This window comes from Phyllobates terribilis, unplaced genomic scaffold (genome assembly GCF_046119375.1).
Source record: "Phyllobates terribilis strain yellow unplaced genomic scaffold, ASM4611937v1 Scaffold_1__5_contigs__length_1240528914, whole genome shotgun sequence".
In the NCBI taxonomy this organism is placed as follows: Eukaryota; Metazoa; Chordata; class Amphibia; order Anura; family Dendrobatidae; genus Phyllobates; species Phyllobates terribilis.
Genome location: NW_027362761.1, coordinates 959,057,386 through 959,084,197, shown reverse-complemented (window position 1 = coordinate 959,084,197; position 26,812 = coordinate 959,057,386).

Here is a 26,812-nt window from a genome sequence, read left to right as displayed (position 1 = left end):
CCGCTCCTGCCCGTGCCACCTCCGTGTCGCCGGGTTTGTGCCAGAGCCGCGGTGAACCCTGACGGCCAGCCCCCCTCTCCCAATACTGGTGCCTGTCCGCTGGTGGGTCGAGCGAGCCCCCCTGTGGTGGAGGCAGCTCTAAGCTTTTTAATTTAAATTGTCTCTCTAATTTGAATGAATACACTTTAAATCCATTTACAAGGATCTATTGGAGGGCAAGTCTCATGCCAGCAGCCGCGGTAATTCCAGCTCCAGTAGCGTCCACTAAAGCTGCTGCAGTTAAAAAGCTTTTATAAGGATCGAGCTCGGCTGTCCACCGCAAGGCATCCTACTGCCAGTCCCAGCCCCTATGCCTTGGGGTGCCTCCTGATGCTCTTCACTAAGTATCCCATGGTCCCGAAGCATTTCCTTTGAAAAAATTAAGTGTCTAAACTACAGGTGGTGCAGCTTGCTTAACAGCCGGGATAATCCGCTCACTAGCAGACACTGCTACTAGGCACAAAGTATTTCCTGGGCTAGATGCAGTTAAAAATTTGTAATTAGATACTCTCGTTGGATGCTGAGAAAGCATTCCATAGAGTCTCCTGGCACGCCATATATGATTCTCTTAAAAAGCTTGGGGTAGGGGTCTAGGGGACCCTTTTATAGCCAAAATCACGGCCCTGTATCGCAATACGTCACCTAGGCTGAAGATAAATGGAACTGTAGCACCCTGAGGGCTCGGTTGCTACAGACGTATTGCACCTCACCCAGAGGTGTGATATCTCACTCTCAGGTAAGGATGGAGTGTGGATCAGGACCCGACACCTGCATGCATTACACCACATTGCCGTGGGGCAGGGCGACCAATATGCCCCTGAGATGGGCACGACAGTCCCTGTCCCTGGCTGGAGTGGGGGGAGGGAACACTGAGGAAGGGGAACCCTGTAGTGCAGGAGCAGGGAGGAAGCAGTTCCTGGGTGCATTGAGAAGGGAGTATAAAAGGTGGGCACCATCTTAGTTCAGTGCAGAGAAGTCTGAGCAGAAGTGGCAGGGAGCAGGGGCTCTGCATGAGCTCTGCTCCGGAGGCGGGCCTAGTAACAGAGGCCCAGGCCTGGAAGAGGGAGAAGGAAGGAAGAGGAGCGGAGAAGGCTCCAGGAACGAGGAATGAATGGATCCCAGGGGTGCGGACGGGCGAGTCGCCACCGCACGCCCGAATCCACCTGCGTGGAGGGGTCAGGCCAAAGGGGGAGACCGGTCCCCGAACTAGTGGAGGCAGGAAACGACCCTCAGCTAGAAACCGGAGGCTCTGACATTTTATGTGGCGCAGCCCCTCGCTACACCCGCTAGGAAGGCACCACATAGGGTCAGGGAAACTGGCGCCAAGTTTACCAAGAGGAGGCCCGAGGCAGCCGGACAGAAGTGTTGGTAAGAAAGGCCAGACAAAGGGCACACAAAGGGGGTCCTGTGAAGTGCTCCAAAGTTATCTGGGAGTTGTCTGAGCCCCTCACCTGGTGAGCACAGTACGACGTGGGCAGCCGTTACCTGCAGACGTGGTCTGGATAATAAGAACTGTGAGTAAAGGCCCTGAACTGCATCACTGACTCCGTGTCGTTACTGCTGCTGCCCTGCACCATCACCCCCATCCTCCGCATACACTGCCCTGAGGCTATACTCCTCCCGTGGGGAGTTATGCTACGCTCTGCTGCACCCACAACACCAGCCTCAGTGGTCTGCCCTGTAGCGGCGGTTCACTCTGACCGCAATCCACGGGTGGCGTAGTCGGACATTTAAACATGAAAACCACATAAATAGTTCCGCCACTGGTTTGACCGCCCTGAGCCACGGAACTGGGTCGCCGCCACGAAGACTACAACCACCAGCATCCACCAAAAAGGGTCCGGCTCCGGGTGTCCCAAGGCCCAGGGGGTGCGTCAGAACATTTTCATCACCTTTCACAATCACCAATGGGACAAGGCAGTGATGTCCTCTGTCCCCTCTCTTATACATCCTAGTGACGGAGCACCTGCTCTCATCAATTCGCCATAACCCCAATATTAGGTGGATTGAGGTGGGAGGCACCGAGTACAAGTGCTCTCTATTTGCTGATGATGTCCTAGTATATATCACTCAATCACATATATCCATCCATTCTGTTATGGCTGAAATAGATCACTTTGTTACATGGTAAAATTTTAAAATCAATGCAGCGAAGTCTGAGGCCCTCGATGTCTCCCTCCCCAAATCCATATAGGATTCCATCCAGTCCAACTTTCCCTTTGCCTGGCCCTCACAGGGTATCAAATACTTAGGAATTCCTATTCATAGAGACCTCTCCCATCTATGTTATCTTAATTTTGGGCCCTTTATTGAACAACTCCATACAGACCACGGTTGGCAAGTTAGAACTGTAAGATTCACTACGTGAACCACTGGTGTTTTGTGGAAAAGCACATGTACACTGCGTTCCAAATTAATATACAAAAAGTGTTTAGGAGTGATAAGGGAAGAATTTGTTTGTTTGTCAGTTAAACTCATTGATGGTGATGTGTGTCAGGGCTCTTTATATCACTGTAAGCAATTGCAGACACCTGTGCTAATTAGTTTGGCAGGTGTGTCCAATGAAAGGCAAGACTACTTAAGAAGGCTCTCTCACATTATTAAGCAGCCTACATTTTCTGCCAAAATGGGAAAGAAAAAGGATGTGTCGGCTGCTGAGAAGCAACAAATTGTGGAGTGTTTAGGTCAAGGCATGACTACAATCAACATTGTGCGATGATCAGGATGAAGTGTCTTGGCAATCAAGAAGTATGTAGCTGATTCACAGTACACACGTGTGCGTGCTGATAAGGGCAAATTGAGGACTCTTTCCTACAGGCAATTACGTCAGGTTGAAAGAGCAGCGGCAAAAAAGCCTTGTCATAGCAGCAGACAAGTTTTTGAAGCTGCTTGTGCCTCCAACGTCCCCCGAACAACAAGATGCAGGGTCCTTCAGAGGTTTGCAGCTGTGCATGCGCCATCCTGTCGACCTCCTCTATCCACTTCACACAAGCAGAAACGGCTCCAGTGGGCCAAACATTACATGAAGACTGATTTCAAAACTGTTTTGTTCACGGATGAGTGCCGTGCAGCGCTCGATGGTCCAGATGGATGGAGTGGAGGATGGCTGGTTGATGGACACCCCACGCAAACACGGCTACAGCGCCAACAAGGAGGAGGTGGAGTAATGTTTTGGGCTGGAATCATGGGGAGAGAGATTGTCGGCCCCTTTAGGATCCCTGAAGGCGCTAAAGATGAACTCCATAATGTATGTGGATTTTCTCAAACAGCACTTCCTGCCATGGTTCAAGAAGAAGAACCGTGTATTTCACAGCAAGATCATTTTTCTGCATGATAATGCACCATCTCATGCTGCACATAAAACATCTGCATCTCTGGCTGATATGGGCATAAAAGGGGACAAACTTATGGTGTGACCCCCATGCTCCCCTGACCTCTACCCCATTCAGAACCTTTGGAGCATCATTAAAAGGAGTGTCTATGATGGCGGGAGGCAGTTCACATCTAAGCAACAGCTCTGGGAGGGTATTCTGTCCTCATGCAAAACAATTGAAGCAGAAACCATCCAAAACCTGACAAATTCAATGGACGAGAGAGTTCAGAAGCTCCTTTCGAACAAGGGGTCCTATGTGAAAATGTAACATCACCTAGAATAAAGTTTTGAGTTGAAAACTGTTTGATTTCAGTTTCTAACAACCTGCTAATGCTTATAATTTCAAAAATGACCATTTTTTTGGTCTTTATTAAAATGAAAAGGTTGATCGAAAAGTTTGGGGGATGTAAGAGTGTGGCAACCCAGTAGTCATGATTACTTCGAATTCTGACAATATGAGGGTCATGCTGCAGGTAGTGCAGCAAGAAGGCACTTATGTGCCTTGCGCATCTCGGAGCCCCAAAATTATTTTCCGGGCTAGATGCAGCTAAAAATTATTTTTAATTTTAAATCTGGTGAAGCTTTAGTATAGATGGCCTAATAGGATCAGTGCTGCACACTGCTACAAAGCCCAAATTATTTTCCAGTCAAGATACAGATAAACATGATTAGTAATTTGAAAGCTTAAAACGGTTGGTAGGGTGATTTTAACCAATCATCAAGCTTTTACTCTCCCCAGGATGACACAGGGGTAGAAAAGTCGTTTCGGATCCATGATTTGTTCATCTTTATGAACGTGAGTCTGTCTACATTATCAGTGGAGAGCCGCGTGTGCTTATCTGTCAGCACACCACCAGCAGCGCTGAACACACGTTCAGACAGAACGCTGGCTGCGGGGCATGACAAGATCTCCAAGGCGTAAGTGGCTAGCTCCGGCCATTTATCCAGATTGGAAGCCCAAAAAGAGCAAGGGTCCAGTGACACAGTCGTGGCTTCAATGTTTACTTGGAGATACTCCTGTACCATCGTCTCTAGGCGTTGACTATGTGTCAGACTTCTTGTCTCCTGTGGCCTTGCAAAGGATGGGCTAAAAAAGTGGTGAAATGATTCCGCAAAATTGATGTTACCAGCAGATACTGTGGTTCTGTTACGGTTTGAGTGCTGAACACTTGACGGTCCCACGGTTGGCAAGTTGGAACTGTGAGATTCACTACGTGCACCACTGGTATTTTGTGGAAAAGCACATGTAAGATTCTGCAACAGTCTCTGCTGATACTCCTGCATGCGTGCATCCCTTTCTATGGCAGGAATAATTTCTGCAAATTTACTTTTGTACCGGGGATCTAACAGTGTGGCAACCCAGTAGTCAGGATTATTTCTAATTCTCACAATTCGAGGGTCATGTTGCAGGTAGTGCAGCAAGAAGGCACTCATGTGTGTTGCGCATCCAGGAGCACCAAGTCCCTGTTGTGTTGGTGGCGAGGTAACAATCATGCTTCCTTCCTCTGTCCTCTCCCCCCAACCTCGCACAACAGAAATGTGATCAAGGTCTCCCTCATCTGATGAGTCTTCCATCAGTTCGTCCTCCACTTCTTCCTGGGCTCCTGCACCTTCCTCACTAGTTTGGCTGCTACCATGCGCCCTGGTAAAACCATCTCCCCCACCCTCACATGCCTGCTGCCTTGGTGCTGCCGACCGTCTGGACCTTGCAGATGTTAGCCCTTCCGCATACAACTCCTCCTCCTCTACTTCCTCCACCTCCTCTTGTGCCACCACCTGACTCCGAATTCTGTTTAACATGTGCTCCAGCATGTAAATCACCGGAATAGTCATGCTGATAATGGCATCGTCAGCACTAAACATCTTCGTCGCCATTTCAAAACTGCAGAAGGGTGCATAGGTCCCTGATCTGAGACCACTCCTCCAGCGTGATTTGCCCCACCTCTGAATCTCGTTGGCCCAGGCTATACGTCAGAACGTATTGCACCAGGGCTTGTCGGTGCTGCCACAGTCGCTGCAACATGTGCAGAGTTGAATTCCACCGGGTAGGCACATCGCATTTTAGCCGGTGAAGTGGCAGGCCCAACGACTTCTGTAGAGATGTAAGTCGCTGAGCTGCGGGATGCGAGCGGCGTAAGTGAGCACACAGCGACCGTGCCCTCTGCAGAAGGCCATCTAGTCTGGGATAGTGGGCTAAAAATTGCTGGACAACCAGGTTCAACACGTGAGCCATACAAGGCACGTGTGTGACATTGCCCCGGCGAAGGGCCGCACCCAGGTTTGCAGTATTGTCGCACACGGCCTTCCCTGGTTTCAGGTCCAGTGGAGACAACCATTCATGAAATTGGTTCTCCAGAGCTGACCACAACTCCTCAGCTGTGTGACTCACATTTCCCAGACATTTCAATGTAAAAACCGCCTGATGACGTTGAGCCCTACTGCCAGCATAGTAAGGAGGTGTGCAGGATCCCTTCTGCGCAGTTAGAAAGCTTGTGGCATGACCAGACAGGCTTTGGGTGCAGGTGGAAGACCGAGAGGAGGTTGAGGAGGCAGAAGCAGTGGAGGAAAAATGACATAAAGAGGATTGACGCACAACTCGTGGGGACGGCAAGACTTGGACAGCAGCCCCTTGTCCTGCTGTCACCATAGTTACCCAGTGCCCAGTCAGCGACATGTAACGCCCCTGTCCATGCCTACTCGTCCAAGTGTCTGTGGTGAAATGCACCCTGTCACACACAGAGTTTCTCAAAGAAGCGGTGATGTTGTGTGCGACATGCTGGTGGAGCGCAGGCACACCTTTCTTTGAGAAGTAGTGCCGACTGGGCATCTGGTACTGGGGCACTGCGACGGACATAAGGTCTCGAAAATCCTCTGTGTCCACCAGGCGGAAAGGCAGCATTTCTGTAGCCAAGAGCTTGCAGATGGTGAAATTCAACCTCTTAGCTTTCTCATGGCTAGGAGGAAATGGTCTTTTACTTGTCCACATCTGAGGGACCGAGGGCTGGTATTGTGCTTAGACGGGGTTGATAAGGGTGTCCCCGGCAAACTGCCGGTCTGTGAGGAAGATGCAGGCGGACATGTTAGGTTGCCTTGATCCAAAGGTGGTGCTATCGATGTCGGACAGCGCTCAACACCAGCTGGTGTTACCACCTCCAAAGAAAATGATGACCTGCCAATCACGCTGGCTGTTGCGGGTAAAGAGGTGGCAGGTCTGCGCCCCAAAACAGGTGTGACTGCTGTGCCCCCAGTCACAGAGGATGAAGAGGCCGCGGATGCACAAGATATGGCAGACGGTGGTTGGCCCAGCCGGCTAGGCCGCATTGTAGCACAGTGAGCTTCCCACTGCAACTTATGCTTCATATCCATGTGCCGGTTCATGCATGAAGTACTCAAACTATGTATTTTTTGGCCTCTACTTAGCTTTTGCTGACAAATGTTACAGATAACACGAGTTGGGTCATCTTTATCGATCTGAAAAAATGCCCAGGCTATGCAAGGCTTAGCACCCATGCGACCTGAAGAGCCACCACGACTTGTGGTGAGAGGCAGAGTTGTGTTTGAGGATGCAGTTGTTGACGTGCTTCCAGTACTACGTCTCTGTCCAGGAAGGCGCAACCTGACCTCGTCGTCACTAGCATCTTCCTCCACCTCCTCTGCTGACCTCATCTCTTGGCTGACTGTGGGTTGACAGTAAGTGGGATCTCCGACCTCATCATCATCACCCTGTGCGTTATCACACCCGTCGTCCTCAGAGCCAACCTGTTCCTGCCCTGACAAAAAACTAAAGTTGTCGCTCCAATCAGGTATTTGAGTCTTATCATCGTCTTCCTCATTGTCTCCACCAACAGGAGTTACAGTTTGGGAATGAGGGTCTACATTATGGTCAGAACCTTCTGCGTCTGGTCCTGGATCCGACTCATAAAGATTCTGGGCATCAGTGCAGATCATTTCCTCGTCTGGATTCACAGAAGCGCTGGAGTCGACCTCTGATTCCCAGGCTATAGTATGAGTAAACAGCTCTGCAGACTCAACCATCTGTTCTACCTCATACTCAGACGGGCAGCTGGAGATTTGGGAGCTGTGAGGAAGCAAGTGCGATTTGGGTGACACCTTTGAGGACTGGAGTATTTGTGATGTTGAAGTTGATGTGGAGGAGAGCCCACTTAAAGGAGCACTTGATATCCGTTGAAGCACCTGCTGTTTTTGTGCCTCATCTGGAATTTGTAGCGATTGGCGTGGCCGTAAGAAAGGGATCTTATCACATTGTCCGCTAAAAGAAGTAGACATTTTAGTTTGGCTGGAAGATGGTCTTTCTTCTGCAGATGTTACTGTTGCTTTAACACCTACCCCACGGACACAACCTTTTTTCCCCTTCCCAACACGCCTATTCCCCTTTCCACCAGCAGCAGGCCTTTTTCCACTCATTTTGGTGATTAACTAATTCACAACTCTGGAGTTGTTTGCACAAAAAAACAATGGATGGTAACCGAGCAGAGCTGAGTGGCCAAACTGTGGTATTAGGCCAAAACTATTGGCTGGGTTAGATGCAGAAAAAAATTATTTTGAATTTGCAACCTGATGGAGGTCAGTATAGATGGACTAATACAAATAGTCCCACACACTGCTAGAAGCCCAAATATTTTTTCAGAGGTACTGTAGATGCAGATAAAAATTATTTTTAATTTGCAACCTGATGGAGGTCAATATAGATGGACTAATAGACCAAGTCCCACACACTGCTAGAAGCCCAAATATTTTTTCAGAGCTAGATGCAGAAAAAAATTATTTTTAATTTGCAACCTGATGGAGGTCAGTATAGATGGACTAATAGACCAAGTCCCACACACCGCTAGAAGCCCAACTATTTTTTCAGAGCTAGATGCAGAAAAAAATTATATTCAATTTGCAACCTGCTGGAGGTCAGTATAGAAGGACTAATAGAACAAGTCCCACACACTGCTAGAAGCCCAAATATTTTTTCAGAGCTAGATGCAGAAAAAAATTATTTTTAATTTGCAACCTGATGGAGGTCAGTATAGATGGACTAATAGACCAAGTCCCACACACCGCTAGAAGCCCAAATATTTTTTCAGAGCTAGATGCAGAAAAAAATTATTTTTAATTTGCAACCTGATGGAGGTCAGTATAGATGGACTAATAGACCAAGTCCCACACACTGCTAGAAGCCCAAATATTTTTTCAGAGCTAGATGCAGAAAAAAATTATTTTTAATTTGCAACCTGATGGAGGTCAGTATAGATGGACTAATAGACCAAGTCCCACACACCGCTAGAAGCCCAACTATTTTTTCAGAGCTAGATGCAGAAAAAAATTATATTCAATTTGCAACCTGCTGGAGGTCAGTATAGAAGGACTAATAGAACAAGTCCCACACACTGCTAGAAGCCCAAATATTTTTTCAGAGCTAAATGAAGAAAAAAATTATTTTTAATTTGCAACCTGATGGAGGTCAGTATAGATGGACTAATAGACCAAGTCCCACACACTGCTAGAAGCCCAAATATTTTTTCAGAGCTAGATGCAGAAAAAAATTATATTCAGTTTGCAACCTGATGGAGGTCAGTATAGATGGACTAATAGAATGATACTATGCCCAAAAGATTTTACTTCACTAGGTGCAGTAAAAAAATTGGTATTCTATACACAGGTGTTATATCTTGCAACACAGATAGGCTACTCCACTGACTAACACACTCTGCAATAGGCCAAAAAGGATTAGCTTTGCTAGATTCAGCCAAATGCTGTGAAAAAAACTTGCACAGCACTGGCACAGACCTGCCTGGCAAAAACTGATAGGAACTCATGTAACCTAGTCCTGAAAAGGACTCCAATTACAATTAGTCTTTACTCCCACAACCTATCTATTTAAGAGCACAGACCTCCCTGATAAAAGTCGTAGGAAATGCTGTAACCTAGTCCTTAAAAGGACTGCAATCACAACTATTCCCTACTCCCAAGCTATCTGTATATTTGTGCGAAAATTGGCTTGAAATTAACAAGGTATAGCGCACACAGCAACAGCGGTGCCGTCTAACACGCAGCTGCAGCAGTGAGAAAATGGTGGCGACGGGGAAAATGGCTTGGTCTTATAGGGCAAGGACATGTGACATACACTGCCAATGACACATGCCCTTGCTTGTGTGAAAAAAAGCACTTCGCTCCGTGTGTGCGCTGCTGATAGGCTGACAGATTGCACCTCCCCACTGCAAATGCGGGAAAGAGAAAAAAAAATGGAGATCTTCATTGTTCCTGCAGAGATCCATCCCCTGCCCCTCCCCCCACCCCGCTGTACACTCAAACTGCGTATTAACATTAATTTTCATCATTACTGAGAAAAAATCCAGTTATGATTTTGGTGCACGAACAGTTATCGAACATAACCTCGAACAGCCGAATTTTTCTCAAATTGTTCGTGTTCGCCGAACGGCTCGAACACCGCCCAAAACAGCTCGAATTTGAGATTGGCGAACAGTTCGAGTAGAACAACGCTCATCTCTAATCAGGAGGCACCCCAAGGCATAGGGGCTGGGACTGGCAGTAGGATGCCTTGCGGTGGACAGCCGAGCTCGATCCTTATAAAAGCTTTTTAACTGCAGCAGCTTTAGTGGACGCTACTGGAGCTGGAATTACCGCGGCTGCTGGCATGAGACTTGCCCTCCAATAGATCCTTGTAAATGGATTTAAAGTGTATTCATTCAAATTAGAGAGACAATTTAAATTAAAAAGCTTAGAGCTGCCTCCACCACAGGGGGGCTCGCTCGACCCACCAGCGGACAGGCACCAGTATTGGGAGAGGGGGGCTGGCCGTCAGGGTTCACCGCGGCTCTGGCACAAACCCGGCGACACGGAGGTGGCACGGGCAGGAGCGGACTGGCCGTGTCGGCTTCTCACTTTTTGGATTTTAGAAGGGCATGACATGCCTATATCTGTGTCTCCCCCTCCTTTTACTCCTCCACCTCTTTTATTTTCGCATGACTATAAGTACTTGTCACTTTTCCATGTGTTAGTTATGTCTTCTGAGCAGTTTGTCAGCTTTTGGACACCTTTGAAGGTGTTTTCTATGTGTTTCTATGTGTTTTTGTTTGCCTGCCATTGGTTTTAACGGTGTTCGAAGGTGTTCGACGAACAGTTCGACGAACAGTTCGGCGAACACACGGGTGTTCGACGAACCGAACCGAACTCGAACACTACGGGGGTGGCTCAACACTAGTCATGATACACTGAAATTTCAGTGACACATCAGAACATTGGATGTAGAGTCATGTTACAACCTGCGACATGCTACGACCCAGAATTGAATTTTTTTTCGCTGGTCACAAGTCACGACACATTTTCCATAGGCTTCAATTCAAGACACATTCAACAAGTGTCCTGGAGTCCTTTGGTAGTGCATTGAGCTGTAGGTTGGATTGCTGCTAAAGGGAAAAAAAAACAAACTCTTTAAATCTTCTTCCTTAGCGAGTGTGAAGGAGCTAAATGTGATTGGAGCGTAAGTGCGAACGGAAGTAAGTGTGTGACTTGTGATTCAGTGAAGAGGTATTTCCTGCAGAAAATACCTGTGTGAATTGCTGTGAGTTGCTGAATTGTGAACTGCTGAGTGCTTGTCTACCTGTTTAATTTTATTGGGCTTTTTAAAACCTATTTTCTCTCTACAGTTTTAAAGTCTCTTATACCTGTGTGTTTAAGGGTTATCTACATTGCACTTAAATCCTGAGGTGTAGCTATACTCACAAGGGGTTAATTAAGGGTGAGGGGTCATAATTAAGGGTTTATAAGTGGCAGCTGGTTGGAGCTTCCAGTCCTTTGGTAGTGCATTGAGCAGTAGGTTGGATTGCTGCTAAAGGGAAAAAAAACTCTTTAAATCTTCTTCCTTAGCGAGTGTGAAGGAGCTGAGTGTGACTGGAGCGTAAGTGCGAACGGAAGTAAGTGTGTGACTTGTGCTTCAGTGAAGAGGTATTTCCTGCAGAAAATACCTGTGTGAATTGCTGTGAGTTGCTGAATTGTGAACTGCTGAGTGCTTGTCTACCTGTTTAATTTTATTGGGCTTTTTAAAACCTATTTTCTCTCTACAGTTTTAAAGTCTCTTATACCTGTGTATTTAAGGGTTATCTACATTGCACTTAAATCCTGAGGTGTAGCTATACTCACAAAGGGTTAATTAAGGGTGAGGGGTCATAATTAAGGGTTTATAAGTGGCAGCTGGTTGGAGCTTCCAGTCCTTTGGTAGTGCATTGAGCAGTAGGTTGGATTGCTGCTAAAGGGAAAAAAAACTCTTTAAATCTTCTTCCTTAGCGAGTGTCAAGGAGCTGAGTGTGACTGGAGCGTAAGTGCGAACGGAAGTAAGTGTGTGACTTGTGCTTCAGTGACTTTGAATTCAGGGAGTTTGGAAGGGAGAAATTTGGACTGAATTGCTCTCTGTATTTTATTAATTCTTTACATTTCTTTTGACTTAATATTTCTGTCTAGTGCAATCCCCATTAGGAAATGAGCTTCATTATTGACAATGCTATCTAGTGTACATCTTGCCACATGTATGCAATCCTTGAACAGCCGGTTGTGGGTGCATACTGCTGTGCGAGATGTGAGCACGTTGTGCGTTTGGAAGCCCAGGTACTGGATCTAAATGAGCAGCTGGCAACAATGAGATCCATAGACAATATGGAAAGGAGTCTGCTGCTCACTGAGCAGCTGCTCACTGGGGCAGATGTGGGTTAGGGTGGTAGTAGGGAGCTGCAGGACAGTGAGGCAGATAGCTGGGTGACAGTTAGAAGGGGGCGTAGAGGGAAGAGTGCCAGGGAGGCTAGTCCTGATCTGGCACACCCCAATAAGTTTGCAAATTTGGCAGATGAGGGGGGTGTCAGCAGAGGGGCAGCACTGCTGCAACAAGGCATGTCCTCTGAAAGCCGGAGGAGTGTCAGCTCCAGTAAGGGAGGAAATAGGAAAGTAAGGCAGGCCAGGCAGCTGTTGGTAGTGGGGGACAGATAGGGCAATCTGTCACAAAGACAGGGATCGTCGAACAGTGTGCTGCCTACCTGGCGCTCAAGTCCGGCACATCGCTGATCGGGTTGACAGATTACTGGAAATGGCTGGTGAGGACTAGTGTTGAGCCACCCCCGTAGTGCTTGGGTTCGGTTTGGTTCGTCGAACACCGGCATGTTTGTCGAACGATTCGTCTAACACCATCGAACACCGTTAAAACCAATGGCAGGCAAACAAAAACACATAGAAACACATAGAAAACACATAGAAAACACCTTCAAAGGTGTCCCAAAAGCTGACAAACTGCTCAGAATAGAGTAGAATAGAATAGAATAGAGCATTAGTGTTTCCATGCACCCGTCTCTTTAAAAAAGCCGGCCGGCAATTCATCAGCGGCATACATCGGTACCTGACAATTTAGAACAGAAAGAATAGAGCATCACACATAGATTAGATAGATAGAAATATGTCAGTCACATATATAATAAGTACAGTGACAGTGTTGGTTACTGTTCTTGTCATTTAGTGTTAAAATAAAGGGTTTATTAAAAAAAAAATTGTCGTGGGGTTCCCCGTAATTTTATTCTCTAGCGGAGGTTAAGCAGACGGCTGGGGCAGATGTTTGAAGCCTGGGAAGAGGGTAATACCCACGGAGCTACCCAGGCTACTAATATCAGCCCCCAGCTGAATACCTAGCCTTTACTAGCTATTAAAATGGGGGACCCTAAAAAAAAAATGACATGGGGTCCCCCCTATTTTAATAGCTATCGAAGGCTAGGCAGACAGCTGAGGGCTGATATTAATAGCCCAGGAAGGGTGCCATGAATATTGGCCCCCTCCCAGGCTAGAAACACCAGCCGTCAGCCGCCCCAGAAATGGCGCATCCATAGGATGTGCCAATTCTGGCACTTAGCCTCGCTCTTCCCATTGCCCTGTAGCGGAGGTGTGTCACCCCAGGCCTGGATGCCACAAATATTAAAGGCTGTGTCTGAGAGCAGGAGGGAGGTTCCCTAGTCAGGGACAATTAGCATACAGCACCTCCTGTCCCAGGCCAGTAGGGGGAGCTGGCTGCCCCTATAAAAGCTGGAACTGAGGGCAGGGTTAGAGAGAACTGGATGACCTAGCTCAGGACTGAGACTAGTCCCAGAGAAGGAGGGACAGTTGAGCTGTAGCCAAGGAGTCTGTGAGGCAGAGGAGAAGCTGAGAGCCAGGGACAGAGGCGACGAGAGCCGGTCCTGGCTGAGAGACTCACCACCGGACATTGGGGTCCGAGGCTGTCAGGGTTGCAAGCCCTGCAGCAGATAACCAACCCGCAAGGGATTTCAGGTCCCTTGGCCTAAGAAGCCTGGAGGCTCTGCCACACAGAGGGACCGGTACAGCACGGAAAAGCAAAAGGTATCTAAGGCCCGAGTCGCAAGCCATACAGGCGAAGTAAACAGCCAGCTCAGGGACGTGGGCTATTACACCACGAAAAGGGGGATAGTCAGCAAGGGCAGAGAGAGAACGGTAGGCCTTCACACTCACCCTGACCAGTGGGGCTCGCCCGAATGCCCTGAGACACCCAGGCCCATTCCTGCCCGGTACTCCTGTTGGGTCAGTAGTAATACCTACAATAAAGACCCTGGACTGTTTGAAGCGGACTCTGAACTCTTATTACTGTGGCCTACACCATCACCCCCAGCATCCACCTACATTGCCCTGAGGCTACACTCTTCCCGTGGGGAGTTATCCTATCCCTGTGCTGCACACCAACACCAGCCTCAGTGGTCTGCCTTGAAGCGGCGGTCATCCCTGACCGCAATCCACGGGTGGCATAGTCGGACATTCATAGCTCTAGAAATAGACTGCCACAGCATTTGGTCTGACTACCCTGAGCCACGGGATCGGGTTGCCACTACTACCCCCATCATCGCACTGAAGCCCGGTTCCGGGTACCCCACGGCCCAGGGGGTGAGTCAGTGGCAGTGGGGTAATAGGGCTGGGGTTGATGTCAGCTTATAATGCCAGCTGACATCAAGCCCAGGTTAGTAATGGAGAGGCGTCTATAAGACACCCCCATTACTAACCCCATAATAAAGTCCTTTAATTGAAATAAAGACACAGAACGCTGCCATCCAGCTTGTCATCCTTCAGAGTTATTGCCTGCGCTCCGCAGTGTCTCTAAAGGATGGCATGCTGGATGGCAGCATTCTGCTACCATCCAGCCTGCCATCTCAATGCCGTCCAAGCGTGGGAAAATTCTCCTGCTCAAGCGGTGACGTCATTTGCTGGCACCGCATGCGCAGGAGAATTCTCCCACGCTGTCAGTGACGTGCATGAGGTGAGCTGAGTTCATTGAGTTGAACTCGGCTCATCTGGATGCCGTCACAGCGAGACACTGAGGAGCGCAAGCATGCCTGCGCTTCTCAGTGTCTGCGGCATGGCAAGCTGGATGGCAGCTTTCTGCTGCGATCCAGCCTGTCATGTCAATGTAGCAGAGCTGAAGCTGTCCTGGGAACCATGGAAAGGTAAGGATGAGGTTGGTTTATTATTTTACTTTTATTGCAGAAGACATTGGCTTCAGCTGGAATGGGCGATACGGTAAGTATGGTTTAATTTAGAACATTAAAGGAATGTGTGTTTATTTCAATTAAAGGACTTTATTCTGCGTGTTGTGTTTTTTTTAAATACTTTACTAGAAATTCATGGCGGTCATATCTAATATTGGCGTGACCCCATGAATTTCGGGCTTAGGGCCTGCTGATAATACCAAGCTGGCCCTAACCCCTTTATTACCCAGTGAGCCACCACACCAGGGCCCACGATGAGTTGGGTGCAGCGCCAGAAGAGGGCGCTTCTATGAACGCGCCAATTTCTGAGGTGGCTGCGGACTGCAATTTGCAGCGGGGGGGGGGCAGAAAGATTGGGCCTCCCTGTACTGCAGATTCCAGCTCCCAGCTGCCTAGTTGTACCTGGCTGGACTCAAAAATAGGGCGAAGCACCACGTTTTTTTTTTTTAATTATTTCATGAAATTCATGAAATAATAATAAAAAAAGGGCTTCCCTATATTGTTGTGTCCGGCCAGGTACAAATAGGCAGCTGGGGGTTGGAGGCAGCCCGTTCCTGTATGCTGTACCTGGCTAGCATACAAAAATATGGCGAAGCCCATGTCAACATTTTTGGGAAAAATTAATTAAAAAATAAAAATAAAAGTAATAATTTAGGGACTGCATCTTTATTAACCCCTCAACTTGAGGGGTTAATAAAGATGCAGTCCCTAAATGTGTTTTTTTAAAAACTTTTAATGAATTTTTCACCAAAAATTTGACGGGGCCTTCGCCATATTTTTGTGTCCAGCCAGGTACAGCATACAGGAACGGGCTGCCTCCAACACCCAGCTGCCTATTTGTACCTGGCTTGAAACAAAAATACAGGGAAGCCCTTTTTTTATTATTTCATGAATTTCATGAAATAATTTTAAAAAAATTGACGCGGGGCTTCGCCCTATTTTTGTGTCCCGCCAGGTACAACTAGGCAGCTGGGGGCTGGAATCCGCAGTGCAGGGAGGCCCAAGCTTTCTGCCCCCCCCCCCCGCTGCGAATTGCAGTCCGCAGCCACCCCAGAAAATGGCGCGTTCATAGAAGCGCCATCTTCTGGCGCTGTACCCAACTCATCCAGGGCCCTGGTGCGGTGGCTCACTGGGTAATAAAGGGGTTAGGGCCAGCTTGGTATTATCAGCTGGCCCTAAGCCCGAAATTCATGGAGCCACGCCAATATTAGTTATGACCGCCGTAAATTTCTAGTGAAGTATTTAAAAAAAACACAACACCCAGAATAAAGTCCTTTAATTGAAATAAACACACATTCCTTTAATGTTCTAAATTAAACTCTACTTACCGTATCGCTCATTCCAGCTGAAGCCAATGTCTTCGGCAATAAAAGTAAAATAATAAACCAACCTCATCCTTACCTTTCCATGGTTCCCAGGACAGCTTCAGCTCTGCTACATTGACATGACAGGCTGGATCGCAGCAGAAAGCTGCCATCCGGCTTGCCATGCCGCAGACACTGAGAAGCGCAGGCATGCTTGCGCTCCTCAGTGTCTCGCTGTGACGGCATCCAGATGAGCCGAGTTCATGTCCAATGAAATCAGCTCACCTCATGCACGTCACTGACAGCGTGGGAGAATTCTCCTGCGCATGCGGTACCGGCAAATGACGTCACCGCTTGAGCAGGAGAATTTTCCCACGCTTGGACGGCATTGAGATGGCAGGCTGGACGGTAGCAGAACGCTGCCATCCAGCATGCCATCCTTCAGAGACACTGCAGAGCACAGGCAATATCAATGAAGGATGACAAGCTGGATGGCAGCGTTCTGCTACCATCCAGCCTGCCATCTCAATGCCGTCCCAGCGTGGGAAAATTCTCCTGCTCAAGCGGTGACGTCATTTGCTGGTACCGCATGCGCAGGAGAATTCTCTCACGCTGTCAGTGACGTGTATGAGGTGAGCTGAGTTCATTGGACATGAACTCGGCTCATCTGGATGCCGTCACAGTGAGACACTGAGGAGCGCAAGCATGCCTGCGCTTCTCAGTGTCTGCGGCATGGCAAGCTGGATGGCAGCTTTCTGCTGCGATCAAGCCTGTCATGTCAATGTAGCAGAGCAGAAGCTGTCCTGGGAACCATTGAAAGGTAAGAATGAGGTTGGTTTATTATTTTACTTTTATTGCAGAAGACATTGGCTTCAGATGGAATGGGCATGACGGTAAGTATGATTTAATTTAGAACATTAATGGAATGTGTCTTTATTTAAATTAAAGGACTTTATTCTGGGTGTTTATGTTTTTTTTAACTTTGACTATTGGGTTAGTAATGGGGGTGTCTTATAGACTCCTCTCCATTACTAACCTGGGCTTGATGTCAGCTGGCATTATAAGCTGACATCAACCCCAGCCCTATTACCCCACTGCCACCGCTACAGGGCAGTGGGAAGAGGGAGGCTAAGTGCCAGAATTGGCACATCCTATTGATGCGCCATTTCTGGGGCGGCTGACGGCTGGTGTTTCTAGCCTGGGAGGGGGCCAATATTCATGGCACCCTTCCTGGGCTATTAATATCAGCCCGCAGCTGTCTGCCTAGCCTTTGCTAGCTATTAAAATAGGGGGGACCCCACGTCATTTTTTTGGGGGGTCCCCCATTTTAATAGCTAATAAAGGCTAGGTATTCAGCTGGGGGCTGATATTAGTAGCCTGGGAAGCTCCGTTGGTATTACCCCCTTCCCAGGCTTCAAACATCTGCCATCTGCTTAACCTCCGCTAGAGACTAAAATTACGGGGAACCCCACGCCAATTTTTTTTTTAATAAATCCTTTATTTTAACACTAAATGACAAGTACAGTAACCAACACTGTCACTGTACTTATTATATATTTGACTGACATGTTTTTATCTATCTAATCTATGTGTGATGCTCTATTCTTTCTGTTCTAAATTGTCAGGCACCAGTGTATGCCGCTGCTGAATTGCCGGCTTTTCATGTTTCACTGTGAGCACTGTTCCCATCGATTTGGGCAATCACTGTAATGCCACAACCACCATGGCTGTGACATTACAGTGAGTGGCAGACAATCCCTGCATGATTGGCGCTCTAAATAGCGCCAAACATGCAGGACGGGGACCCGAGATCCCGCCCGAGCATCTCAGTACCCGAGCAGTGGCGAGCATGCTCGCTCATCACTAATTAACAGTATTACTGTGAAAAAATCCAGTTACGCTTTTGGTGCACGAACAGTTATCGAACATAACCTCGAACAGCCAAATTTTTTGCAAATCGTTCGAGTTCGTCGAACGACTCGAACACCGCCCTAAACAGCTCGAATTTGAGATTGGCGAACAGTTCGAGTCGAACACCGCTCATCTCTAGTGAGGACCCAGCGGTCATGGTGCACATTGGCACAAATTACAAAGTTAGAGGTAGGTGGAAGGTCCTTAAAGATGATTTCAGGAAATTAGGCTGCAAGCTTAAAGCAAGGACCTCCAAGGTGGTATTCTCTGAAATACTGCCTGTACCATGTGCCATGCCAGAGTGGCAACGGGAGATTAGGGAGATAAATAAGTGGCTCAGGAATAGCTGTAGGAAGGAGGGGTTTGGGTTCCTGGAGAACTAAGCCGACTTCTCAGTTGGTTACAGGTTCTACGCTAGGGACGGGCTGCATCTCAATGGTGAGGGTGCAGCTGTGCTGGGGGAGAAAATGGCTAGAAGGTTGGAAGAGTGTTTAAACTAGGGATTGGGGGGGAGGGTATTCATTTTATTGGTGGGGAAGATAGTGCAGATAGTAACATGGGCACAAATATAGAAATTGAGGTGGGGTTAGAAAAGTCAATATAGTAAGAAGGAATAGAGGTACAGAGAGATACATAAAATGCATGTACACTAATGCCAGAAGCCTCACCAACAAAATGGATGAATTAGAATTAATTTTGTTGGAAAATAATTATGACATGGTGGGGATATCTGAGACATGGCTGGACGAGAGCTCTGACTGGGCAGTTAATTTACAGGGCTATAGTTTGTTCAGAAATGACCGTAAAAACAAGCAAGGTGGGGGGGGGGGTGTTTATATGTAAAATCATCCTTAAAACCCATCTTGCGTGAGAATATATGTGAATCTAATGAAAATGAAGAGTCCCTGAGGGTGGAGATAAGGGGAGGGGGGAAAAATAATAAATTACTAATAGGGGTTTGTTATATGTCTCCCAAAATAATGGAAGCAGCAGAGAATATCCTCATAAAGCAAATAGATGAAGCAGCGATTCAAGGAGAAGTCATTATTATGGGGGACTTCAACTACCCTGAAATACATTGGGGAACAGAAACCAGTAGTTCCAGCAAAGGTAATAGGTTTTTGACAACTATGAGAGACAATTACCTTTCACAACTGGTTCAGGACCCAACAAGAAGGGGGGCCACTGCTAGACCTAATATTAACCAACAGGCCAGACCGCATATCAAATATACGAGTTGGGGGTCACTTCAGTAATAGTGATCACAAAATAATAAGTTTTCATGTATCCTTTAATAAGATGTGTAGTAGAGGGGTTACAAGGACACTAAACTTCAGGAAGGCAAATTTCCAACAGTTGAGAGATGATCTTAGTGCAATAAACTGGGACGATATCCTGAGACATAAAACTACACAAAGCAAATGGGAGACATTTATCAGCATCCTGAATAGGACCTGTGCACAATATATACCCTATGGAAATAAACATGCTAGAAATAGGAGGAAAGCACTATGGCTAAATAGAGCTGTAAGGGGTGTGATAAGTGACAAAAAGAAAGCATTTAGAGAACTAAAGCAAGTAGGTAGTGATGAGGCATTAAATAAATACAGAAAATTAAATAAATTCTGTAAAAACCAAATCAAGGCAGCAAAGATTGAGACAGAGAGACTCATTGCCAGAGAAAGTAAAAATAATCCCAAAATATTCTTTAACTACATAAATAGTAAGAAACTAAAAAATGATAGTGTTGGCCGCCTTAAAAATAGTCTGGGTGAAATGGTGGATGAGGATGAGGAAAAAGCCAATATGCTAAATTATTTTTTTTCAACAGTATTTACACAGGAAAATCGCATGACAGAAAACATGATCAGTGATAACTAGTGTTGAGCCACCCCCGTAGTGTTCGAGTTCGGTTCGGTTCGTCGAACACCCGTGTGTTCGCCGAACTGTTCGTCGAACTGTTCGTCGAACACCTTCGAACACCGATAAAACCAATGGCAGGCAAACAAAAACACATAGAAACACATAGAAAACACCTTCAAAGGTGTCCAAAAGCTGACAAACTGCTCAGAAGACACAACTAACACATGGAAAAGTGACAAGTACATATAGTCATGCGAAAAGAAAAGAGGTGGAGGAGTAAAAGGAGGGGGAGACACAGATATAGGCATGTCATGCCCTTCTAAAATCCAAAAAGTGAGAAGCCGAGACGGCCAGTCCGCTCCTGCCCGTGCCACCTCCGTGTCGCCGGGTTTGTGCCAGAGCCGCGGTGAACCCTGACGGCCAGCCCCCCTCTCCCAATACTGGTGCCTGTCCGCTGGTGGGTCGAGAGAGCCCCCCTGTGGTGGAGGCAGCTCTAAGCTTTTTAATTTAAATTGTCCCTCTAATTTGAATGAATACACTTTAAATCCATTTACAAGGATCTATTGGAGGGCAAGTCTCATGCCAGCAGCCGCGTAATTCCAGCTCCAGTAGCGTCCACTAAAGCTGCTGCAGTTAAAAAGCTTTTATAAGGATCGAGCTCGGCTGTCCACCGCAAGGCATCCTAGTGCCAGTCCCAGCCCCTATGCCTTGGGGTGCCTCCTGATGCTCTTCACTAAGTATCCCGTGGTCCCGAAGCATTTCCTTTGAAAAAATTAAGTGTCCAAACTACAGGTGGTGTAGCTTGCTTAACAGCCGGGATAATCCGCTGACTAGCAGACACTGCTACTAGGCACAAAGTATTTCCTGGGCTAGATGCAGTTAAAAATTTGTAAGTAGATACTCTCGTTGGATGCTGAGAAAGCATTCCATAGAGTCTCCTGGCACGCCATATATGATTCTCTTAAAAAGCTTGGGGTAGGGGTCTAGGGGACCCTTTTATAGCCAAAATCACGGCCCTGTATCACAATACGTCACCTAGGCTGAAGATAAATGGAACTGTAGCACCGAGGGCTCGGTTGCTACAGACGTATTGCACCTCACCCAGAGGTGTGATATCTCACTCTCAGATAAGGATGGAGTGTGGATCAGGACCCGACACCTGCATGCATTACACCACATTGCCGTGGGGCAGGGCGACCAATATGCCCCTGAGATGGGCACGACATCCCTGGCTGGAGGGGGGGGAGGGAACACTGAGGAAGGGAAACCCTGCAGTGCAGGAGCAGGGAGGAAGCAGTTCCTGGGTGCATTGAGAAGGGAGTATAAAAGGTGGGCACCATCTTAGTTCAGTGCAGAGAAGTCTGAGCAGAAGTGGCAGGGAGCAGGGGCTCTGCATGAGCTCTGCTCCGGAGGCGGGCCTAGTAACAGAGGCCCAGGCCTGCAAGAGGGAGAAGGAAGGAAGAGGAGCGGAGAAGGCTCCAGGAACGAGGAATGAAGGGATCCCAGGGGTGCGGACGGGCGAGTCGCCACCGCACGCCCGAATCCACCTGCGTGGAGGGGTCAGGCCAAAGGGGGAGACCGGTCCCCGAACTAGTGGAGGCAGGAAACGACCCTCAGCTAGAAACCGGAGGCTCTGACATTTTATGTGGCGCAGCCCCTTGCTCCACCCGCTAGGAAGGCACCACATAGGGTCAGGGAAACTGGCGCCAAGTTTACCAAGAGGAGGCCCGAGGCAGCCGGACAGAAGTGTTGGTAAGAAAGGCCAGACAAAGGACACACAAAGGGGGTCCTGTGAAGCGCTCCAAAGTTATCTGGGAGTTGTCTGAGCCCCTCACCTGGTGAGCACAGTACGACGTGGGCAGCCGTTACCTGCAGACGTGGTCTGGATAATAAGAACTGTGAGTAAAGGCCCTGAACTGCATCACTGACTCCGTGTCGTTACTGCTGCTGCCCTGCACCATCACCCCCATCCTCCGCATACACTGCCCTGAGGCTATACTCCTCCCGTGGGGAGTTATGCTACGCTCTGCTGCACCCACAACACCAGCCTTAGCGGTCTGCCCTGTAGCGGCGGTTCACTCTGACCGCAATCCACGGGTGGCGTAGTCGGACATTTAAACATCAAAACCACATAAATAGTTCCGCCACTGGTTTGACCGCCCTGAGCCACGGAACCGGATCGCCGCCACGAAGACTACAACCACCAGCATCCACCAAAAAGGGTCCGGCTCCGGATGTCCCAAGGCCCAGGGGGTGCGTCAGAACATTTTCATCACCTTTCACAATCACCAATGGGACAAGGCAGGGATGTCCTCTGTCCCCTCTCTTATACATCCTAGTGACGGAGCACCTGCTCTCATCAATTCGCCATAACCCCAATATTAGGTGGATTGAGGTGGGAGGCACCGAGTACAAGTGCTCTCTATTTGCTGATGATGTCCTAGTATATATCACTCAATCACATATATCCATCCCTGCTGTTATGGCTGAAATAGATCACTTTGTTACATGGTAAAATTTTAAAATCAATGCAGCGAAGTCTGAGGCCCTCGATGTCTCCCTCCCTAAATCCATATAGGATTCCATCCAGTCCAACTTTCCCTTTGCCTGGCCCTCACAGGGTATCAAATACTTAGGAATTCCTATTCATAGAGACCTCTCCCATCTATGTTATCTTAATTTTGGGCCCTTTATTGAACAATTCCATACAGACCACGGTTGGCAAGTTAGAACTGTAAGATTCACTACGTGAACCACTGGTGTTTTGTGGAAAAGCACATGTACACCGCGTTCCAAATTATTATGCAAAAAGTGTTTAGGAGTGATAAGGGAAGAATTTGTTTGTTTGTCAGTTAAACTCATTGATGGTGATGTGTGTCAGGGCTCTTTATATCACTGTAAGCAATTGCAGACACCTGTGCTAATTAGTTTGGCAGGTGTGTCCAATGAAAGGCAAGACTACTTAAGAAGGCTCTCTCACATTATTAAGCAGCCTACATTTTCTGCCAAAATGGGAAAGAAAAAGGATGTGTCGGCTGCTGAGAAGCAACAAATTGTGGAGTGTTTAGGTCAAGGCATGACTACAATCAACATTGTGCGATGATCAGGATGAAGTGTCTTGGCAATCAAGAAGTATGTAGCTGATTCACAGTACACACGTGTGCGTGCTGATAAGGGCAAATTGAGGACTCTTTCCTACAGGCAATTACGTCAGGTTGAAAGAGCAGCGGCAAAAAAGCCTTGTCATAGCAGCAGACAAGTTTTTGAAGCTGCTTGTGCCTCCAACGTCCCCCGAACAACAAGATGCAGGGTCCTTCAGAGGTTTGCAGCTGTGCATACGCCATCCTGTCGACCTCCTCTATCCACTTCACACAAGCAGAAACGGCTCCAGTGGGCCAAACATTACATGAAGACTGATTTCAAAACTGTTTTGTTCACGGATGAGTGCCGTGCAGCGCTCGATGGTCCAGATGGATGGAGTGGAGGATGGCTGGTTGATGGACACCCCACGCAAACACGGCTACAGCGCCAACAAGGAGGAGGTGGAGTAATGTTTTGGGCTGGAATCATGGGGAGAGAGATTGTCGGCCCCTTTAGGATCCCTGAAGGCGCTAAAGATGAACTCCATAATGTATGTGGATTTTCTCAAACAGCACTTCCTGCCATGGTTCAAGAAGAAGAACCGTGTATTTCACAGCAAGATCATTTTTCTGCATGATAATGCACCATCTCATGCTGCACATAAAACATCTGCATCTCTGGCTGATATGGGCATAAAAGGGGACAAACTTATGGTGTGACCCCCATGCTCCCCTGACCTCTACCCCATTCAGAACCTTTGGAGCGTCATTAAAAGGAGTGTCTATGATGGCGGGAGGCAGTTCACATCTAAGCAACAGCTCTGGGAGGGTATTCTGTCCTCATGCAAAACAATTGAAGCAGAAACCATCCAAAACCTGACAAATTCAATGGACGAGAGAGTTCAGAAGCTCCTTTCGAACAAGGGGTCCTATGTGAAAATGTAACATCACCTAGAATAAAGTTTTGAGTTGAAAACTGTTTGATTTCAGTTTCTAACAACCTGCTAATGCTTATAAGTTCAAAAATGACCATTTTTTTGGTCTTTATTAAAATGAAAAGGTTGATCGAAAAGTTTGGGGGATCTAAGAGTGTGGCAACCCAGTAGTCATGATTACTTCGAATTCTGACAATATGAGGGTCATGCTGCAGGTAGTGCAGCAAGAAGGCACTTATGTGTCTTGCGCATCTCGGAGCCCCAAAATTATTTTCCGGGCTAGATGCAGCTAAAAATTATTTTTAATTTTAAATCTGGTGAAGCTTATTATAGATGGCCTAATAGGATCAGTGCTGCACACTGCTACAAAGCCCAAATTATTTTCAAGTCAAGATACAGATAAACATGATTAGTAATTTGAAAGCTTAAAACGGTTGGTAGGGTGATTTTAACCAATCATCAAGCTTTTACTCTCCCCAGGATGACACAGGGGTAGAAAAGTCGTTTCGGATCCATGATTTGTTCATCTTTATGAACGTGAGTCTGTCTACATTATCAGTGGAGAGCCACGTGCGCTTATCTGTCAGCACACCACCAGCAGCGCTGAACACACGTTCAGACAGAACGCTGGCTGCGGGGCATGACAAGATCTCCAAGGCGTAAGTGGCTAGCTCCGGCCATTTATCCAGATTGGAAGCCCAAAAAGAGCAAGGGTCCAGTGACACAGTCGTGGCTTCAATGTTTACTTGGAGATACTCCTGTACCATCGTCTCTAGGCGTTGACTATGTGTCAGACTTCTTGTCTCCTGTGGCCTTGCAAAGGATGGGCTAAAAAAGTGGTGAAATGATTCCGCAAAATTGATGTTACCAGCAGATACTGTGGTTCTGTTACGGTTTGAGTGCTGAACACTTGACGGTCCCACGGTTGGCAAGTTGGAACTGTGAGATTCACTACGTGCACCACTGGTATTTTGTGGAAAAGCACATGTAAGATTCTGCAACAGTCTCTGCTGATACTCCTGCATGCGTGCATCCCTTTCTATGGCAGGAATAATTTCTGCAAATTTACTTTTGTACCGGGGATCTAACAGTGTGGCAACCCAGTAGTCAGGATTATTTCTAATTCTCACAATTCGAGGGTCATGTTGCAGGTAGTGCAGCAAGAAGGCACTCATGTGTGTTGCGCATCCAGGAGCACCAAGTCCCTGTTGTGTTGGTGGCGAGGTAACAATCATGCTTCCTTCCTCTGTCCTCTCCCCCCAACCTCGCACAACAGAAATGTGATCAAGGTCTCCCTCATCTGATGAGTCTTCCATCAGTTCGTCCTCCACTTCTTCCTGGGCTCCTGCACCTTCCTCACTAGTTTGGCTGCTACCATGCGCCCTGGTAAAACCATCTCCCCCACCCTCACATGCCTGCCGCCTTGGTGCTGCCGACCGTCTGGACCTTGCAGATGTTAGCCCTTCCGCATACAACTCCTCCTCCTCTACTTCCTCCACCTCCTCTTGTGCCACCACCTGACTCCGAATTCTGTTTAACATGTGCTCCAGCATGTAAATCACCGGAATAGTCATGCTGATAATGGCATCGTCAGCACTAAACATCTTCGTCGCCATTTCAAAACTGTGCAGAAGGGTGCATAGGTCCCTGATCTGAGACCACTCCTCCAGCGTGATTTGCCCCACCTCTGAATCTCGTTGGCCCAGGCTATACGTCAGAACGTATTGCACCAGGGCTTGTCGGTGCTGCCACAGTCGCTGCAACATGTGCAGAGTTGAATTCCACCGGGTAGGCACATCGCATTTTAGCCGGTGAAGTGGCAGGCCCAACGACTTCTGTAGAGATGTAAGTCGCTGAGCTGCGGGATGCGAACGGCGGAAGTGAGCACACAGCGACCGTGCCCTCTGCAGAAGGCCATCTAGTCTGGGATAGTGGGCTAAAAATTGCTGGACAACCAGGTTCAACACGTGAGCCATACAAGGCACGTGTGTGACATTGCCCCGGCGAAGGGCCGCACCCAGGTTTGCAGCATTGTCGCACACGGCCTTCCCTGGTTTCAGGTCCAGTGGAGACAACCATTCATGAAATTGGTTCTCCAGAGCTGACCACAACTCCTCAGCTGTGTGACTCACATTTCCCAGACATTTCAATGTAAAAACCGCCTGATGACGTTGAGCCCTACTGCCAGCATAGTAAGGAGGTGTGCAGGATCCCTTCTGCGCAGTTAGAAAGCTTGTGGCATGACCAGACAGGCTTTGGGTGCAGGTGGAAGACCGAGAGGAGGTTGAGGAGGCAGAAGCAGTGGAGGAAAAATGACATAAAGAGGATTGACGCACAACTCGTGGGGACGGCAAGACTTGGACAGCAGCCCCTTGTCCTGCTGTCACCATAGTTACCCAGTGCCCAGTCAGCGACATGTAACGCCCCTGTCCATGCCTACTCGTCCAAGTGTCTGTGGTGAAATGCACCCTGTCACACACAGAGTTTCTCAAAGAAGCGGTGATGTTGTGTGCGACATGCTGGTGGAGCGCAGGCACACCTTTCTTTGAGAAGTAGTGCCGACTGGGCATCTGGTACTGGGGCACTGCGACGGACATAAGGTCTCGAAAATCCTCTGTGTCCACCAGGCGGAAAGGCAGCATTTCTGTAGCCAAGAGCTTGCAGATGGTGAAATTCAACCTCTTAGCTTTCTCATGGCTAGGAGGAAATGGTCTTTTACTTGTCCACATCTGAGGGACCGAGGGCTGGCTATTGTGCT